Source organism: Micromys minutus, assembly GCF_963924665.1.
Source record: "Micromys minutus genome assembly, chromosome: 23".
Taxonomy (NCBI): domain Eukaryota; kingdom Metazoa; phylum Chordata; class Mammalia; order Rodentia; family Muridae; genus Micromys; species Micromys minutus.
The window spans coordinates 18,233,154-18,253,412 of record NC_137958.1 but is presented as its reverse complement, the minus strand read 5'-3'; the positions used below and the strand labels follow the sequence as shown (position 1 = coordinate 18,253,412).

Genomic DNA, 20,259 nt, shown 5'->3' with positions numbered 1-20,259 from the left:
TTTGGACATGAAAGGCTATTGATGGGCGGAGCCATATTTGGAGTCTGTATCAGTAAGTTATGACAAACACGTGCAGAGTTTTAGTCTGTGGACTTGTAGGAGAATTGTAAGGAGGCATGAGGGCCTCACAGAACCTAATTGGCTCTGTTATAATTGGGCCCTGGAGACAAACCAGCCTCCTGCAGCTTCTAGCTTTTCTTCAGAGTACAGCAAACCTTCACTCCTCTCTTACTGTTTCCATTCCTATCTGCTCTTAGCATCAACTTAAATTATATACATGCTAGCACTAAAATATTTCTAAGGAAAAGAGTTACACAAATTTCATGGGAAATGAAAGTACTTGCTACATCCGATCCTATTTTTGTGACGTTGTGTAATTTTCGGTGTTTGTGTTTATTATACTAGTTGACCAATTATGATATTATTCAAGTAGCATTAAAAACACCTTTAGATGTGTAGGGATAGAAGTTGCAGGATTGGTAATAATAAAATCTTAATCCAAGATGGTTTACATGAGTGAGCATACCCAGCTGTGCTCCCTGGCTTTAGGTGAGGCAGTTGTTCTGTGCAGGGTTTGATACTTTCTAGACACAGTGTTCCAGCTGTTCTGATTTCTCTAATGTCAAAAGTTAAGACGTTGCTTTCTTTGTAAATCACTTCTCATTCACTAAAAGAAGAGTATATAAGCTTGTGTAACGGCTTGTATGTATTTGTTAATGAGCTGGATTCTTTTCAGCTGCCCCCTCTTCCATGTCCCCTTCCTCTACCTAAGGCAGAGCTCGTCTTATTTCTGTTCATATTCTTTTTTCCTTTGTAATTAAATTGGTTTTGAGAATTTCTTAAATGCTGTTTTCCCCACGTTGTAAGAATTCTAATAATAGAACTCATGATCTATTAGTTCTTTTGTATGCATTTTGTGGAGTGTGTGTGTGTGTGTGTGTGTGTGTGTGTGTGTGTGTGTGCATTGTGGGAACAGATGTGTGCAGGTGTGTAAAAGTCACTGTTTGGTTATCACTCTCCTTGATCCTTTGAGACAAGATATAGGGCTGAACCTAGAGCTTACAGTCGTTAGAGGTGTTTGTTTGTTTGTGTATTTTTTTTTTTATTTTTTGCTGATGATCTTCTTGACTCTGCTATAGTAAGCCCTGAGTCACAGGAATGTCTGAGGTCACATCCAGCTTTGACACGGGCTCTGCTTTCCAAGCTCCTGTCTCATGATTGTGCAGCAAGTAATGCTGACCACTGAGCCACCCCTCCAGCCCTCTGCTCTGTCAGGTCTTGTTCGCCACCATTTCTCCTGAACCTGTCACTGCTTACATAGACTGCTGTGGAACTTCTGCTTTCATTATTTAGTTCTTAATAGTTTAGAGCAGTATTGCTGTTAAGGAAGGGGGTGAAAGGTAAGAAAATATAGTGGCTAACTTGCCACAAATAAATAAAACAAAAATTAGATTTTTATAAATCTAAACACCGAGAAAAATAAATATGTATAGGAAAAATTTTGTGTTTCAGATGATGGGGAGAGCAAACTTGCCCTGTATAGCTCCTCGAACGCAGAAATGACTAAGCTAGTCTAAGTAAATTCAATGTTTGCAAGCTCGATGATTAGGTAGTTCAATAACATGAAAACGCCCGAAGTCAGGGGATGACACTGTGTCCTCTGAAAATCTCTTAAATTTTATTACTCTCATAACACAGATTTAACTTCTTAAACATTTGTTTGGGGCTTTCTTCTACACAGTGAGCAATTTCGGAGACAAAGCCATTTGGAACTTGGTGTCAGAACATGACCAAAACCGCAGATATTTTCTCCTACGAGCCATTGAACGGCGGCTGGTTCATACTTTCCCCACCTGTCACTACCTTCCTCTCTTAGTGCATAGTCTTCGCTTTCTGTTCTGAGCCTTTTCTCATGCTGCTCAAGCCTCGTCTTTCACCCACATACATCCTGCTGTTTCACAGGTAACCATGACAATATTTCATAGCACGGAGGTGATGGGACACATAAGATGCTGCCATGCTGTCTTCAATTTATTAGCGAGCACACCTTTCCCAAAATATACACAAACAAATGACAAATTAAAGCTGTATGACATTTTCAAAGGCTCCGAGCACCGTAATCAGTTGGCTTCACGAGTAGGAAGGAAGCAGGTCGCCGTTGCCAGGGTGAAGGGAAAGCATATGACTCCTTTCTAACACAAAACTGGAATCTTAACCTTTTTCTAAGTTTATTTTTTTAATTTCTTTGACATCTCTCTTTTTGAGATTCATATTAGTAGAAGTGTTTGGCAAGTTAGAACAGCCACAAAGGTGAAGGTAGATAAAGTTTATTTGTCCCTTAAAAGAAAAACACTGGTAACTATAACTTGCATAATATTTCTAGTCGGAATCAATGGTACAACATGAAGACAGCAGGAAAAGGTTGAGAAGTTCAAGATTAAGGTTCAGTATGACTGTCTGGAGAGGTGGCTCAGTGGTTAGAGCACTGACTTCTCTTCCAGAGGTCCTGAGTTCATTTCCCAGCCACGACATGGTAGCTCACAACCATCTGTAATGGGATTTTATGCCCTCTTCTGTTGTGTCTGAAGACAGCTACGGTGTACTCATATGAAAATAAATAAATCTTTAAAGAAAATAATTCTGTAAAATAAGATTTAGTATGATGTCTAAATTAGACTGCGTGTAGGGGAGGGGTTAATTGTTTGTGTATTTGGATAAAACAGTTTATGGAAGATGATGCAACTCCATCCAACAACATTTTATTACTAACGTAAAATTCTTGGGTAACACTAACATTCCCATGTATGGAGAACCACAGTGATAGCTATCACTGGGTCATCTTTGGGGGGATTTACAATATATCTCTTAAGAGCACATAGCGACTCGTATTTACAGGTTCACATACTATCTCTTTTTCCTAGTTTATCCTATCTGTGGAGGACCTGATCATTGAATTGTGAGAAAAGCATAAATACTATTAAAAATAAATATATCATCATTTCACCATTAGTGGAAGCACTTAGCTTAGCACAGAATAAACAAAACATATCAGACAGTATTCCAGACCTTCATGAATGTACAATTGAACTAATATTATCTATTTCTTATTGAGAATTTTCTGTAACTGTTTCTTCTGTTACTAAAGTGATGGATATTTGACAGTAAATATAGATGCACACTTTCCTAGATGTGCTCAATGGACGTACATGACCAAGATCTAATTTTCAAGTAATGTGCACAATGCCCACCCAGCCCATTCTTAGACTTTCCTCTACATTTGCTTATTTCATGCTATATCTTAGTAACAAAGTCAGTATCATGTCCAATAATTTTTTCTCAGCTCTGCATAATCTACAAGATTAAACTAATTTAAAGGCCCAGCATTCTTCAGCTTCTCACTTTCCTCAGCACAGAAGTGGCTGGCAGTATGAACATGAGTCCTGAACCTGTTCGCAACTCTTTGTTTGTGCATCTCCATCTTTAACCAGTACCGTTCCTCTGCCTGATACTCTCTATCGTTTTTCTTTATCACTGTTACAGAATCAGTTCAGGTTAACCATTGCTCTGGAAATATTTTAAAATATTTAAACTTGCATCATGGTTAATAAATAAATGCACATAATAGTAATAATGCTTACTGGTTGAAGAATTGTTCTGTGTACTGTGATCAGCACCCTCACACGCGTCACCTCAATCTCTGGATTAGTTTTCTTTGCTGCCTTAAGAGACAACCATACACGTTAGTTAGTGATTTAAAATATAAAGAAGACAGAGAGAAGAGAGAAATGAAGAACAATGAGGAGATTAAGTAAGAAGGGTTTGAATTAGATCCCAGTAAACATTGGCTTTATCCATAATGGAAAGACTGACCACTGCATGGATTGACATGTCAGTGAAGAAACACAAAGCAAGAGTTACAGGGAGCGAAACTTCTCAGCATCTGCATTGTCTGGCTTGATGTATTACTTTCAACAAGATCGTGGTGCAGTGGTTATAGTAATCATTAACACGTATGAGGACATATTACTCAAAAGACCAAATAAGGCAGACAATGGAAAAAAAAAAACACCATTTGCAACATCTTTTAAAACCTTTAGAAGGAAGAAACCACCCAAAGAAGCACACAGACTGAATACAGAGGCAGTGTAGACTCAACTGAAACCCAGACAGAACACAGAAGGCAGTATAGATGCAACAGAGAGCCAGACAGAACACAGAAGGCAGTGTAGACGCAACTGAAACCCAGACAGAACACAGAAGGCAGTGTAGACGCAACTGAAACCCAGACAGAACACAGAAGGCAGTGTAGACGCAACTGAAACCCAGACTGAATACAGAGGCAGTGTAGACTCAACTGAAACCCAGACAGAACACAGAAGGCAGTATAGAGCAACAGAGAGCCAGACCAAACACACAAGGCAGTGTAGACACAAGAGAGAGCCAGACTGAACACAGAAGGCAGTGTAGACGCAACTGAAAAGTATTAGCTCTGGAAACTGGCCAAGGTCTGCAGATGCTGTGAAAAAAAAAATTGAAAATGTGTGCTGTTACAAGCAATATCTTTAAATTAAAAGAAGAATAAGAAAAAAAAAAGAAAAGGATTGTAGAACTTTTCTACCGTGGCCAAGGCCTTGACCTCAGAACTGCAAGCAACATGGTATTGGAATTCAAAAGGGAAGAATAACAACCAAAAACTCTAATGGTGGCATGAATGCATTGCTACATATATGAAGAAAAACATTCCCACCAACCAGGCATGACATTTGACAATTCATGCATCACATCACAGGGATGAGATAGCAATTGTAGACTTTCATAAACCTGCTAATATTGACTCAGGATACATAAAACAAAAGCTTGTAGAATTGATTCATATAGGGTGTATGAAATGAGCAGAAATATCACTAACAGAAGAGAGAAAAATCAGTAGGGGTAGAAGAGACTTACACATTAGTAATGAAATAGATCTGAGTGACATATTAATACACATTGCATCCACACTAGAGAATTCATATTCTTTTCATGCTCACACAAATCATATCACAGAATTGACCATGTACTCAGGTAAGCAAGTGTCAACACTTTCAAAGGGACTGAAATAACACCAATACTCTGATCACAGAGCTGTGGACAAAAAGAAAATCCTCATAGATGTGTGGACTAAGCATTCACTTAAAAAAAAACTATGCATCACAGCAAAAACCGTAACTAAAATTAGGAAATTTTAAATAGTGATAGTGAAAAACTTCGTATCAAATCATATGGCATATGACAGGTGGCATATTTATGGAGAAATTAATAAAGGGGAAATAAAGACTGAACAAGCAATAACCTGGCATTAGCTCAAGAAGCCGATAAGGCACAGAGCTGTGATTCTAAATGGGATTTCTCATTAAAGGGAATCAGAAGGCTTACCCTTTTAGGAGAGCTCAATTCCTAACTTAGCACAGGAAGTGTGCAAGGGAAACCTGAGCCTTCCTGCTGTGCCTAAAGGTAATAAGGATGCCAAAGCCCCTGGGATTCCAAAGCACAGTGGTGAGGAGGTTTGGGGATGATAACCTTGTGTGACAAATTCCCTGAGCAGCCTTATTGATGAGACAGTGACAGAAAGAAGCTTTGTCGACAGTGAAAGTCTTGTAGTTGAAGGAGATGCTGATTAAACATAGAAAGAAATATAACCCAGTTTGGAACTCACCACTTAATAACTAAAGTAGGAAAACATCATTAGCTGGTGGCAAGCCATTCCACAAAAAGTGCCAAGAAGAAAGCAACTGCTAAACCTTATCCACAGATCACGTATCAGTTACAAAGTCACAGGTTTTTACAATGAGGTAATCAGACTGCCATTATTTTAAGCGAGTGATCAGGCCTAGTCTGACCAAAAGCTGGACCACATGATACCATGTTCCTAAAACTTTGAATAAGAAGCACACAACACAGCCAGAGAAGTTTCCTTACCAAGAAATTGTCTAACTTGAATCTAATGTGTGGGAAGCACAAAGACCAATACAAAATGAGGAAAATTCTGTTAGGACAGCTGGGCTGGACTCCGATAAAACAATCAATATCATAAAAGGCAAAGGCAATCTAGATTGAGAGAGACAAATGAATCCAGACAGCTGGCTATAGTGTGCCAGCTCTAGCTAGATCTGGGGAAACAAAGGAGCGATGAAGAGATCACTTGAGAGTTAGAAAATTTTCTTATCTTGATTCATAAAAATTTTTATACATTTTCTTTCGAGTAAAATGATCTTGTGTGTGTGTGTGTGTGTGTGTGTGTGTGTGTGTGTGTGTGCTCCTATAATTATGGCCAATTTGGCTTGCAGTTAACACAAATTAAGAATGTCATAGTTCTGGATGTTAGAAATCTAACAGGGATCTCTCCTCTCTAAAATTTAAATATAAAAGGCTATGTTCCCTGCAGAATGTTCCCAGAAAAAAACTTACCCCTGCCTCTTTCAGCTTTGAGAGGATGCTGACATTCTTGTCTCTGGGTCAATGTATCTGTCTTCCCAGTTAACACTGCTGCATTCTCTTAATCATCATACATTTCAAACTTCCTCTAACCACAACCAGAATAGTGATTTTTCTTTTAAAAATCCAAGTGGTCCCTGCTGGCAGTGGGCAAAGAGACACCTTGTTGGCAGTGGTGTTCTTATTTCAGTGAGGGGCAGAGCAGATGGCAGTCTTTTGTTCATCCTAGTTTGATGAATGGCTTGGTGACCAAAGCTGCCTTATGCCTAGGACTTAAAAAAAAAAAATCAAATCCAAGCAGTGAGGCATGGGACGATGACAGACAGAGACCTTCAAACCACCAAGCCACCCACAGACCTGCCCTCCAGCCCCTGGCACAGATAGACCATAAATACCCACCTGCCACCGTACTATGAAGCACGGATGGAGGATGTCACACAGGGGCTCTCCAGCTGCATGGCCAGCCTGTAGCTTGAGCCACCACAAAGGGTGAGTAGTTGGGAGAGAATGAGAAGTACAGCAACTTGAGCATATAAAAGGGGCCACCAGAGCTCGTTCGTGGGTGGAGGTTCGTGGGTGGAGAGGAGTGGCCTATTGTGAGTGGTCAGCCATGGCACCGGGATCCATGGTGAGGTCCCATCTGGAGTTGCTCCTGAGGACCTTGAGCTTGGGAGACCTATGCCTGTCCCTTCCTAGCTGGAGCACTCTGGAGAGCAGTTCCTGCACCTTGCCTGGACGACACAGGACAACTGACCCTGGTGGCATGGCTGCAGGTGAGGCAGCCTTAAGGGCGAGAGCGTGGGAGAGCTGGTCCCACAGTCATCTGCCATCAAGTGGTATGGGTGGGTGAACAAGTGATACCTTCCCTCCCTTCCCCCTCACCATCTGTAGGAGTCAGGAGAACTGACCTGTGACCCTCCCCAGCTACAGCACTCTGTAAAGCAGGTCCTGCACCTCATCTAGGCGGCACAGTAAGGCTGTCTCTGGTTGAGGGGGCACAGGCGAGCCAGCCCCGAGGGTATGAGAGCAGGGGAGATGCCTCAGCCCCTCCGAGGCCGCAGCACTTGTGAGACTGGGCCCTGGGCTTTGACTGAGCAGCATAGTGAAGCTGGCTAGGGTACAGCAGAGAAGCCCAAATCTAAGAGAGCAGGAAACCTGGCCCTGCATCCTGATGATGGTGGCGCTGGGTGGCCTCTCTGGAACAGGGCTGAAGGGCCTGTCCTGGAGGACCAGGAACTGGAGAGCCAGTGTGTTGACCAGCTCAGTTAGCACCAGATCCATTTGAGGTGGCTCATTCCAAAATCTGGAGCACCTGTGAACAGTCGGGAAGCAAGAGAAGGGCCAGTCCTGCTGCAGGATCTCCATGATGCAGGGCAACAACAGAATAATAGGAAGGAATTCTGGTGAGGATCCAACGTTGATGGTGTCACAGAAGCCAGCAATTTAGAATCAGACCAATGACTCATTGTGATGAGCAGTTGTAAATGATGATGTATGAATAGAGAAGTATACTGCTTTGTTTGGTTGTTGTTGTTGGTGGTGGTGGTGGTGATGGTGGTAGTGGTGTGTGTGTGTGTATGTGTGTATGTGTGTGTGTATGTGTGTGTGTTTTATTTTGAGTGGGACATTCATTGCAAGGGCAAAGGGCAGCTATGAGCTGACAGGGAGATAGAGGGGATTTGGATGCATGATATGAAACTCACAAAGGATGAATACATTTTTTTTTAAAAAGATCCAAGTGGTTACATTGGGTTCACTTAACTAATCAAGATATTTTCCTTAATTTAACCATATCTGCAAAGTTCTCTTTACCCAGTCATGCTTATTAAGTTGTGAGGTCTTAGGGGTATAAAAAGACATTGTTCTACCTCACAGCTTTAAAATGCTTATAAGTGCTTGTTTTATATATATATATATATATATATATATATATATATGTGTGTGTGTGTGTGTGTGTGTGTGTGTGTAACTTTTTATGTTTTAAGAAGCATGCAATGATGAAGAAATGTATTTATATTAGTCAAAATATTAAAATGGTGAGAAAGAAAAAAGGTGCAGAAAGAGTGTAAGGACCAGAGGTGGTAGATTATGCAAGAGAAACAACGTCTTCTGTGACAGAGCAGGAGAGTTACACACACGTGACTTCATAGTGCCTGTGACATGTGTTCATGGCAGCCCAGATGTACATGGGTGCCCAGGCTAGAGGTCCAGGATGGTATCTCCACATGAGGAGAGCTGGGCATAAGGTCTGCTGCTGGCTAAGAGGCTATGGACAGTTTTTACACTGTTGGAGAGGAAGCATCATTTTCTTAAAACAATATTAACAATAAGTCAACTCGGCTTCAGTGGAGAGCCACACATCTAAGAATATTGGGCTAGCATGAACTGGCCTTGATGGGGAAAGATGAGGACACAAAGTTATGGGGATAGAAAAGGCAAAGGTGAATCTTGGAAAAGCCAGAGGGAGGAGAGTGAAGGTAATTCACACTGTACCAATTTCTCAAGGAATTAATAAAACATTTTTAATGAAAGAAAATTCTAAACTTTCTTTTAAGGCAAGGATATAGCTTGGTCATAACAAACCCTGACATCCTTTTCCCAGCACTAGAACAAAAATCACAAGACAAAAAGAGGGACGATAGCTAACTTTTATTTCGACAATAGTTGACACACTTACTTCAGATGTGATTTTAGGGGGAAATAAATCATGCAGCTCAATAAAGCAGACCTACAGAGAGGCCTGATTAGAATTAGTATAAAGTTTTCCTGCTATTTCCTTTTTGGGGTTATGCTTTTGATAGGGTTGTAGCGTGTATTATAGATAATGAGAGGTGATAGTTTCCTGCATGTGCATCTTTCATGTTGATCATGTTCACTGCTACCAGATTGCACTTTTATATCCCCTCTCATGCATGACAGTCCACTTCCTCTTCTTCCTCTTCTTCTTCTTCGTCTTCTTCTTCTTCTTCTTCTTCTTCTTCTTCTTCTTCTTCTTCTTCTTCTTCTTCTTCTTCTTCTTCTTCTTCTTCTTCTTCTTCTTCTTCTTCTCTCTCTCTCTCTCTCTCTCTCTCTCTCTCTCTCTCTCTCTCTCTCTCTCTCTCTCTCCCTCTCTCTCTCTTTCTCTCATTTTTAATGACCCAAAAAGTTTCATAAGGGATTATTAATGTCTCATACATCAGTATGAGACCTTACTAGTTACCAATCATAGAAGTAAATCTCTCTCCCTCCCTCTCTAATAATTAACTGCTTAAAAATCCTCTGGGAGCAATAGAGATTTGTAACCCCTGCTCCCATGCATGGAGTTGCTAGAGGTTTTTATTTTAAAATGAGCAGTCACTTTAATTTGCTGGGAACAGAAGCATCTCATAGCTTGAAAGAGACACAGTGACCTTGTTTTTGTGTGTGTAGATAAAATTCTGAAGTGACCCTGTTTTGTCTAAGTCTATTATGATCTCAGACAGTACGTGTCTGTTACTCCTGAAGAATGCTTATGCTCATCAAGACAGCGCGCACACTGGCTGGAAGCTCCGAGTCAGCTCAGTCAACAGTGAATCTTCTTTGTCACTGGAAGGACAGTCTTCCATGTTGATGACTGTCCTTTCTTCTCTTGACTTTAATTTTATATCAAGGCTCAAATCATAATGCAGAGTGAGTTCATTTTTCCCTGAGTTACAATTGTTACAGCAAAATATCTTCTTTTAAAATGGTAGCTAAGACTGGGGCAAACACTTAAAGGAAAATGCATATTATTTTTCATGCAATTATTTGATAAACGTATTTTTGTAGGAGATATGGTGACAATATCTATATCCCTTGAGAGAAATATAAATGTAAGTAAGACATGGTGACTGTCTTTGTAAACTTTATACTTTGATCAAACACTAGGTAGACATTTCAGATTTGGACCAGTGACTGTAAATACAGAAAAACTCCCCAGGTGCTTATTAACCAAGTTTTTTTTTTTTTTAAAGTTGGATTCGAAAGAATCAGATGTGGTAACTTTGAAAGAATTTGAAGAATAAAGCTTTGTAGAATTATTTAGCTTGGTGTATGTGGATTATGAAATTCAAATATTTATCCCCCACAGACTCTCGTTAAAGCTGCTACACACTGAGTTGTCAGTAGAAATAACTATATGGCAGGTTTAACTAAAGAAATCAGTGTTGAATAATATATTAGCCCTGGTCCCCCATATGGACACCCAGCCATGCAATTCTTGGCAGTGGTATGCATTTGCATTGCTAGGTGCACGCAATAAAACCAGAACCTCTCTACGAAGACTTGGAAGTCCACATACAAACTACACATTCCTACTGTATTTTTTTTTTTTATTTTTGCAGTAAGTTTTGTGCGTATGTGATGGCTGGAATCTTTGATGTACTCTATTGTCATTGCGTTTTTATGTTTAATAAATAACAATCTTCTGGAAGGAAACGGGCCCCATGGGAAAGCATTGCACGTAAATACAGTGTGTCAGAAGCAATTGACATGCAGACAGCCATTAGCATCGTGGGCAATGTCTCTTTAGTAGTTGCCCTTTGGAGGCATATATGAGAAATTATCTCAGGGCTAGAAATCTCCACGGTCCTTGGGAAGGAAGATAGTATTTCATCCACTCTGGCCTGCTGCACGGCTAAGGCTTTCTGCCTCTGAAGGTTTACTCTAACTTGGTCTTCTGAGAGTTCGCTCTAACTTGGTCTTCACACCTTCTGTCATTTACTAATTGGCCTGTCTTTCAAATTGTGCTGCTGCCACTGCCTCCAGCTTGTTTTATACACTACTAAAAGTCCCTTATGATTTTAGTGGTTAATTGCTAACCAGGAAGTTCTGAGTCCTTTCACTGTCTTGTTCTCCCTCTGGTCACCTTGAGAGAGATAATGAGTGTGAGAATTTTCATTTCAGGTATTGAGTTCTAGTAATTTCAGAATCTGTTTCCTCCATACTGTTTGGATCTGGAACTCCTGACACCTCTCCCCTGTGCGGTAGAATCTGTCAGGTTTGTGTTTTAATTGCTGTCTCCTCAGGTACCATTTCTTTTTTTTTTTTTTTAACAGAATGCCAACAAAACAAAAACATTCAGGTACCATTTCTAGAATCTCCAATTGGTTTCTTCTTCTTCTTCTTCTTCTTCTTCTTCTTCTTCTTCTTCTTCTTCTTCTTCTTCTTCTTCTTCTTCTTCTTCTCCTTCTCCTTCTCCTTCTCCTTCTCCTTCTCCTCCTCCTCCTCCTCTCCTCTCCCACCTCCTCCTTCTTTCTTCTATTTCCTTGCCATAAATATAAACATATACATACACATACATGTATACATACATACATGAAGATAGATAGATAGATAGATAGAGATAGATAGATAGATAGATAGATAGATAGATAGATAGGTAGGTAGGTAGATAGATAGATAGACAGACAGACAGACAGAGATATATAAATTTTCTGGAACACTTTACTTCAATTCATTTCAAGTAGTTTTGTACTATATGGCGGTGTTTCTACCTGATTAAATGTTTCTACCCTGATTGCAGAAGGCATGACTTCCCTGTTCCAAGGTATAGGAACACCACTCTCATGAGGAAGGGAGACTATCATGTTACACAGCATGTATAAAAGACTGCTTTAGTACTCCTGTGCTGTGAAAGCAGGTTACTGTCTGACAGTCTGGAGACTGAGACATCCACTATCAGAGAGCCTACATCTGGAAAATTCTTGTATTATTCCACAGAGTACACAGTCTGGAGAGGAGTGGAAGGAAAAAGAATGGGGTGAGCTTCATCATTAACCAACTAGTAAAATGTTTCATACTTGTATTTATATAGATTTATATTTAGACATCTCTAAATAGGTATTTGTACCTGAATTATAAATTTATTTATATATATGCATCACATAGTGTTTAATTCTAATATAGTTTATATATATGTAAATTTTCAAGCTAAAGAAGAAAATGTTTAAAACAATTTTGAACCATTTAACATGCTTCTCTTTGAATGTTTTTTTTATTTAGAGCAAAGCTTAAATTTCATGTTGTTTTGAATATGTTCAACAACTAGTTGAGCGTGTGACTGACTGAGATTATTTGACTGCAATATATCTGTATGAATATATATTGTTTATAACTGTACTATGCCTTGAAGGTAATAAATACATTTGCTGTCATTTTCTTCTTCATTTTTCTATTCCTAACCAGTGTGCTTTAAAGTTTTAAATCACCAAATACTGTGAAGAGAAAACAGGGAAAGGTACAGTAACTTTGTACCCTTCAAACACTGGACAGGTTCTGTATGCTGTGTAACAGATGTGTGTAATTTAAATTGAAGAATATTTCCATTTGCTCTTTAATGGAAAGAAACCTTTCAGCCTTTAAAATTGGGAACACCAACACTATTTTGGGAAGGAGTAGACCAAGTAAAAAATGGGCTGTTTCTTTGCTCAACAAAGCAAAAGGAATTGTTTAATTATACCTCAAGGGACTGAGGGTAAAGAATCAGCAGCTTTGAAACAGGAGGAAATAGAGTGACTAGGAGAAAGGAGAACAAGCCTCAGGCACACACAGGGAAAGGCTGCGTGTCCAGACACCCCTGACCACTCCACTGTGAGCCTTGGTTAATTAGATATCTAGAAATGACAAAGTCTAGCCTTCAAAGTTAAAGTTTTGGGCTTCTATGTGCTCATCACAACACTAGTTCTAATTTCCAATTAATATCACCAAAACTGAGGAAGCTTCTATGCATCAAAAATATTTTAAGCTGTGCCCTGGGAAAATGAAGGTCAGCAACGACATTCATCTTTGAGCAATGTAGGTAGGGAAGAATGGAAAACCCAAGAGAATAGAGCAGCTGAGGGTGTGGAAGCCCAAGACTGAGCTATAATGGTATTTCGGTCCCATCTACTCTCAACTCAAATCAGAGTCTTTCTTGACTGTGCTGTGAATATTTAAACTGATGTTGAATAAGAAGGTGGAAAGATAGAGCTTGTCTGGTCAGAAGGAAACATGAGTGATTGAGCTAGAGGAGAATTCTCCCTCTAATGGCAATCAGCTTTAATATTAGCCAATGTCTCAAGTCCAGAGAAAAAGTTAGGATTGCAATCACTAGATGCAGACAAACCATCTGGAATGTTAGCAGGGCAGCAAGCCCTAGGCAAATGTACTATAGGTAACCCCATGGGGAACAGGCTCAATTAAAAGGTTTTCATGAGTAGAAGTTTAAAATACCTGGATTGGTGTCCCTTTTTTTTTTATTCATGCCAAGCTGTAACATCCTATACTTTGCACTTTTCCACATTTCTGGCCTATGTATAACAATTGAATATTTCATGACTGCCTTCTAGTTGTCCAAACTGGGCTGAATGTAGCTTTATTTTCATTCATAATGTAATGGTGTGTGGTTGAAAATATACTATGCTTTATGCCACATTGCTTAAGGTAAGAAGAACCTATGAGGTAGAAATAGATGAAGGAGAAAAGATGGGTGGTGACTTAAATCACAGTAGGAACCCAATTTACGTTAGATTAACCAGTGATATATATGGTTGAACATATGTATCACAAAATGCAGTTTTACAGAACTTGCTACAAAAATCTTTACACGTTGGTGTGATGGGTGTGGGGTGGAACAGACTGGCTTTGACCCCTTCTGTCTTATCCACTGTTTTCGATAAATGCCATATTGTTTGTTATGGAGTGGCTTGTCATCCTCAGAATTTCTGTGATCAAGTCCTAACCTCCTGGTCCTTCTATATATGACTAGATTTGAACCTTTAAACAGATAATAAACAGTAATATCCTTTGTATTTTTTAAGATTAACTTAGACCAAGTGATGGTGGTACATGCCTTTAATCTTGCCACTCAGTAGTCAAAGGCAGACTGATCTTTGAGTTTGAAACTAGCCTGGTCTGTGGAGCAAGCTCCAGAAAAGCCAGAGATACACAGGGAAAGTCTAGCTCAGGGGTATGGGGGAGAGGGGACAGAGAAAGAGAGAGAGAGAGAGATAGAGAGAGAGAGAGAGAGAGAGAGAGAGAGAGAGAGAGAGAGAGAAGGGGAGACAAAGAGAGAGAGAGACAGAGAGAGAGACAGAGAAACAGATGGAGAAAGAGACAGACAGACAGACAGATTAAGTTAGTTCCTTGTGCTCAATTCCTTACTCATTATCACTGAAAATACTTGCTCAGAAACGATGACGGTTTCTACAGAAACAGCATGAAAACCGGATGCTTGGAGAAGATGCCCTATGAACGCACAGAGTAGGTCAAGCTCAGGAGGACAAGCCCCAGGCAGTAGCAAGCCTGGTAATAGCTTGGTGTTCTTATAAGAAAATGAATCCCTGCTGTGAAAACCACCCCCAGTCTGTGATATTTTGTTTTAGCAGCCCTAGCAACTAATACAACTTGTAAAAATCAGATCCACTAGGAAATAACATCTGGTTTGAAGTAGCAGCACATCATATGGTACTAACCACTTGCCTGCATTATGGTAAAACTGTAGCTAATTTTACTCTCCCAGAGATGTGCAAGGAGAAACAGCAAGAAGGAAAGTAAATGTTCCTTGGATATTCCTGATCTGGATTATGAGTATACAGTCATATTTGGAGAGTCGTATTTAGTTGAAATCTTTTCTATAAAGCAAGACTTTACATTTCAATGGTTTTGATAAGGAAATGAAACGCAGTCACGTGTAACACTTTTGTGGATGTCAGAACCCCCCACTTATATTGATATTTATAGATACTAAGCACTGGGAAGTGCAATGTGATCCTGGCCACAAGATTAGCATTACTGTGTCTTGGACTTGAAACACCTCCCCACTTGCTTTTATAGAAGATTACATGAGCATTATGCTTTTCAATAACCATGTTGTCACTTCCAGAGACTGCACATTTCCCTGACCTGACAGTGCCAGAGCTTGAAAGAGTTTCATGTGTATATGTCATATCATGAGCAAGCAATACTTATATGAAGTGACTGGCAAGACTAGACGTTCAAAGAAGCACATACAGTTTCAAAGACAATACATCTTAACCATAGATAGGAAACTGCAAACGTTCAGCTTTCAACTGTAAAATTTTAGAAGGCATGGAAATAGTATGGGTGAATAAACACAAACACAAAGAAATCAATAATTATGGAAGTTTCAATGTCATTTCAAAGTCATTACCTTTTGAAATGGAAACTTCTAGTTTCTTTGGAAAGTTGGTTATGTCTAATGATGTTTTGCTGGGGCACACAGGTGAAAGGTGAAAGCAAGCTCATAAAAAGCTGTTTTCATGAAGCAGATATAGGTACAAAAGATATTTTGTTATAGCAAAGGCATGAAAGAAAGCTGGATGAGAGAGTATAAATATGAGCCCACAGGCAGTAGGAGAGAAGCACTGAACACTGTTTTGGTTCATTCCATTGTGCTGGTCTTCACTCAAGACACGCATGTATTCATTCTGCTTACATAGTATTGCTGTGGTATGTAAAGTGTGGTAAGAGAGCTAAGAGAGAGACTTTACAAAGAACTGCTTGTAAGGTTGCTGGGTCATCTTGGCACTTCTGTGGCCTAGTCTTAGGCTGGTGGGTGAGCCTGATACTTTCTTCAGTATTGAACTACAGCTGCCTGGGGTCTGTTTGCTGAAAGGACTAGACAGTAGCTGCTGGTTCATGCATGGTGTCTGCCTGCCTAGAGGTCTGGTCTGCAACTGCTGAATCATATTTGGTGTTTGCCACAGGATTAAAGTGCTGCCCCAGAAGATTGAGCTTGCCCCCAAAGAACTATTGCTAAAAAGGTACACTTTCCCCATTTCCTAATAACTTTTCTCTTTCTCTACCTCTGCTGGGTGGTGGGCTAGAGGAGAAGTTGAACCTTTATTAAAAGCAGGTTGCAAAAAACTAATGCCTACAACCTTTAAAGTTTAGTTAAAAACAGAGGAGGATATGACTTAACTTACACGGACACACACAAACAAAATCAGCTTAAAATGTATTGCCTTGAATATATGACAAACAGCATGCTTTTAAAGGCACAATACAACTCCATTACAAATGGTAGTTAGAGTAATTATCAAATATTGTGTCATATTTTAGCAAATAAAATGATATGAAAGCTAAAGATATGATATTGTAAATGAATTTTGAGCAGGAATAGATATAAAGGAATTATATGATGCTTTTGGGTTTTTTTTTTTCAGAATCTTTCAAAGATTTACATAAAACCAGCCAAAAGCTTGAGTATGTGTCAGCAAGTTTATGTTGTAGGAAAATTAGGAGCAGTTATCCAGAGTTTAATATAAGAGAAGTTAAGGAATGTGTCAGGTCTAATTATATTAAATAGACATGAAAGAAAATGGGATAACTAAAATGCACAGTTTCTAAAAATTTCTCATTTTTAAGATTAATATCACTGTTTATTAGGTCATCAAAAACATTGAATTACATCAATGAGAGTCACACAACAGCACACACATTCAGAATCTCTAAATACATATGCGCTAATTGATCAGACTGTTATTTAAAAGGTCTGGAGATTTCTCAAACACCCTTACAAAAACTAAGGAAAACACATTGTCTTTTTGTAAAGGTCCACAAGTGGCCTTAGAATGAGACCCCAGACTCAAATAGTATGTAAAAACAAAGAGCATTTTTATTTGGCAGAACTCCAGCATGCTGGGGTCTACCATTTTCCAAGATGGAAGTACCCAAGTTACCTCACAGGTCCAATTTAAAGAACTTTAGGAAAATTCCAGAAAGGGGTAGGTGACCTTTATATTAATTGATTGACTTTATCTCTAGGGATTTCTGGCATTTGAGGGAGGGGGCTGGAAACTGTTCCTGGGGAAGTCTGGAAAATGTTGCTGTGAAAGCCTACAAACTGTTGCTGGGGAAGCCTGAAAACTGTTGCTGACTCAGGTGGTGGGGTGGCTTCCCAAGGCCTCAGATTTTTCCAGTACTTGTCTGGACTTTCCCAGTTCTGGGAAACAGATATCTAGGCCCAGTCTTCTGAACTGCCAGTTTGAAGACTCTTTTGGACTCAGACAGACTCAGGTCTCTCAATTTCAATGAGCAGAAAGCTTAGCATCATTTAGATTTATCTGACCAGGTTTGTCATGCTGCTTGTAGCCTATACAGGTATCTGATCAACAAGGTCAAGGAATGCTGCTAAAGTCATGAGAAATCATTTCTGCCTATCAAGAAATTTAGCATGTTGTAGAGGCAAGTATAAAAGCAAATCCAGATAAAAAATGAATTAAGCCTAGAGTTGTGGAGAAGCAATAAAGCATATCTTGTTCCACTTTTAATCTATGAAAGCAAGAAAAAATTATTTTGTAAAACCCAAATTGAGTCTTACCTATTTGAGGCTCCCATAAATGAAATGAAAGATCAGGGATTGATGCAAAAGCAAGAGGTTTATCAGTCCAGTGCACTGGGGTGGCCTATATCAAGAGCAGAGGTGACCCTGAAAGGCTGTTATTTTTTTATACTTTTAAAAAGGTTTTATACTTTATAGAGGTACAAGTTACATTGGCCAGGTTATAATTCAAATTCATTGGCTGAGCATATTGACTTTTAAATCTACTGGCTAGTGAGCGTATGTGTCTGGGACATTCCAAAGGGTCAGACGGCTATCAGTCAGAACATTCCTCGATTCTCCTGAGAATTATTTACTCAAGAATGTCCCTTAGGAGGGGTGGACCACTGGGCCATTGTTAACTTTATCTCTATTTGTCAGGCATGGGTGGGAGAAGAGGGGGAATCTATGGAATGTGGAGGGCAGGGATGTCAGGGGTAGAGAATTTTCTACTTTGACTTCTTCAATTTATCCTTAGTATAAGTCGAGCTGGCACATGAAGGGTACTTCATAGTAATTTGCTAAGAAGAGAGTAGTTTTGACAAAGAGAAAATTCGGAGAAGGTCTGTAAATGCTTATATTTAATAGGTGGATATATTTCTTGGGACATTTGGTATGTGTTTCAGAGTTATAAAAAAGAGATTGAATTTGTTTGTGAATGGTATTAAATATGAGACTGTGATATATGGATCTCCAACATTATCTTATTCTTTCTTCCTTCCTTCCATCTTTCTTTCCTTCTTTTCTTCTCTCTTTGGGACAAGGGAAACAGTTTATTGTAAAATACATAGCAGCAGTGTTTTCTGAAAGTGAGCTTCCATGAGCGACTGAAATATCCTCAATAACCAAGTGATGAACAGGACATCCATGAAGATACTAAGATCTCTTTCTCTTGATACTGTTTTGGTTTCCAGCTGACTGGATGAGTTTCTTCTGTCCTGTTCTCATACTCCTGGTAAACTTTGATGGGATTTATCAACTTCAGATGTTAGTAACCCACTTTCTGACTGACCGAAAGCGCAGGCAAATACTCCTCATTCACTGTCCAAAGACCCAGGTTGTACAGCTGCAGGAACGTGCTAAAAATTATAGCCAGTTCTCCAGTCCCCAAGGTGCATGGTGCCACTGTCAGCTTCACATATAAGTACTCCAGAGGTATTGACCACCAGCGTGTTAACAAGTGCATTGTGACCTGAGAAATTTTAAATGAAGCCTCCATCGAAGAATTTCCATTGCTTTATGTTACCTATAGAACCAGAGGCAAATGTGTAATACTTAAGATGTAAGACCACAGTCCTGACTGGTTTCATATGATTTGTCAGTGTTATACTCTTGCTTTCCAGCCACCAGATCCCATAATCGTATTGTGACATCATAACTTCCAGTAATAATCTGAGGCTCTGCAGCTTGGCATCTAGCAGTAGCAACTGCCTTTGTGTGTCCAGACAAAGTATATACACTGGCTTTAGTTCTCACATCCCAGATATGAGCAGTGGAATCTCAATGTAAAGTCACCAGGACATCAACCGATCGTTGGATTCAAACCCAGACGATACACTGCACTTAGACGGCCATGATAGTGCTGTATAACCTTGTTATGTTCAAGATCCCAGCACTTCACTTGTTTGTCTTCTCCACAAGAGAACAAGTAAGGGCTCCTCATGCTTATGATCACACCACACACTGTACTGATGTGTCCAGTCAATGACAGCTTTAATTTGCCACTAGCCAAGTCCCAAATCTTTATAGTTCTGTCATCGTATCCAGTATCAAACCACTGATTTCCAGGTTCCACAGAGGTACACCAAACCCAGCCACGATTCCCACTGATAATCCTGGAGAGTTTACACAGTGCTTGCCTCTGGGGTTTGGGCATTGTAGGGGCTTTTTAAGCCATTAATGCGGAGTTCTTGGTATTGTTGGTCTCCATAATCATAAAATTCATTGTCATGGGCTGGGAACGGTCAGAAGACCATGGATGTCATCGGTGCCAGTGTTGGTACTCACTTTCGGCAGGCACAGTACGATTTGCATCAACTCTGGTCTGAGACCAGAAGGCCACAGCTAAGGACTGTGCCTCTGACTCAAGGAGCATGCTTTGGCTCTTTATTAGTGTACTCCTCCATCAGAGAAGAAACGCCAGTGATTTGGAGTTTGAAGATCTGAAGAAATTAATACGTGGTAAAATTGATTACTAAAGACAGCAGATATCACTACCTGTTTTTTTAACCATAAAGGAGATTTTACAAAACATATTGAGGTAGAAATTTTAAATAAACATTCTCATCAGTCTTAGAAATGAACCAAAGTTTCTGAAAGACCCTTTCTCACTGTTCTGAGTTAACTATGCATGTCTACAAATTTTCCTATGAGATGATGCCTCAAGATTACCTAATATTAAAGAAATGGTAAACACTTCCAATTTTTCCAGACAAGCACCCTTCTCCTCTATTTCAGTTTTGCTT

General features: G+C 39.6%; 1 pseudogene across 1 annotated transcript; it reads right to left on the bottom strand.

Moving 5' to 3' along the window:
- Positions 1-18,632: 18,632 nt before the first annotated feature.
- Positions 18,633-19,889, bottom strand: LOC308435643 (pleiotropic regulator 1-like; annotated as a pseudogene). The gene has a single exon. The product of its transcript is annotated as a pleiotropic regulator 1-like (transcript).
- Between the last annotated feature and the right edge of the window lie 370 nt (positions 19,890-20,259).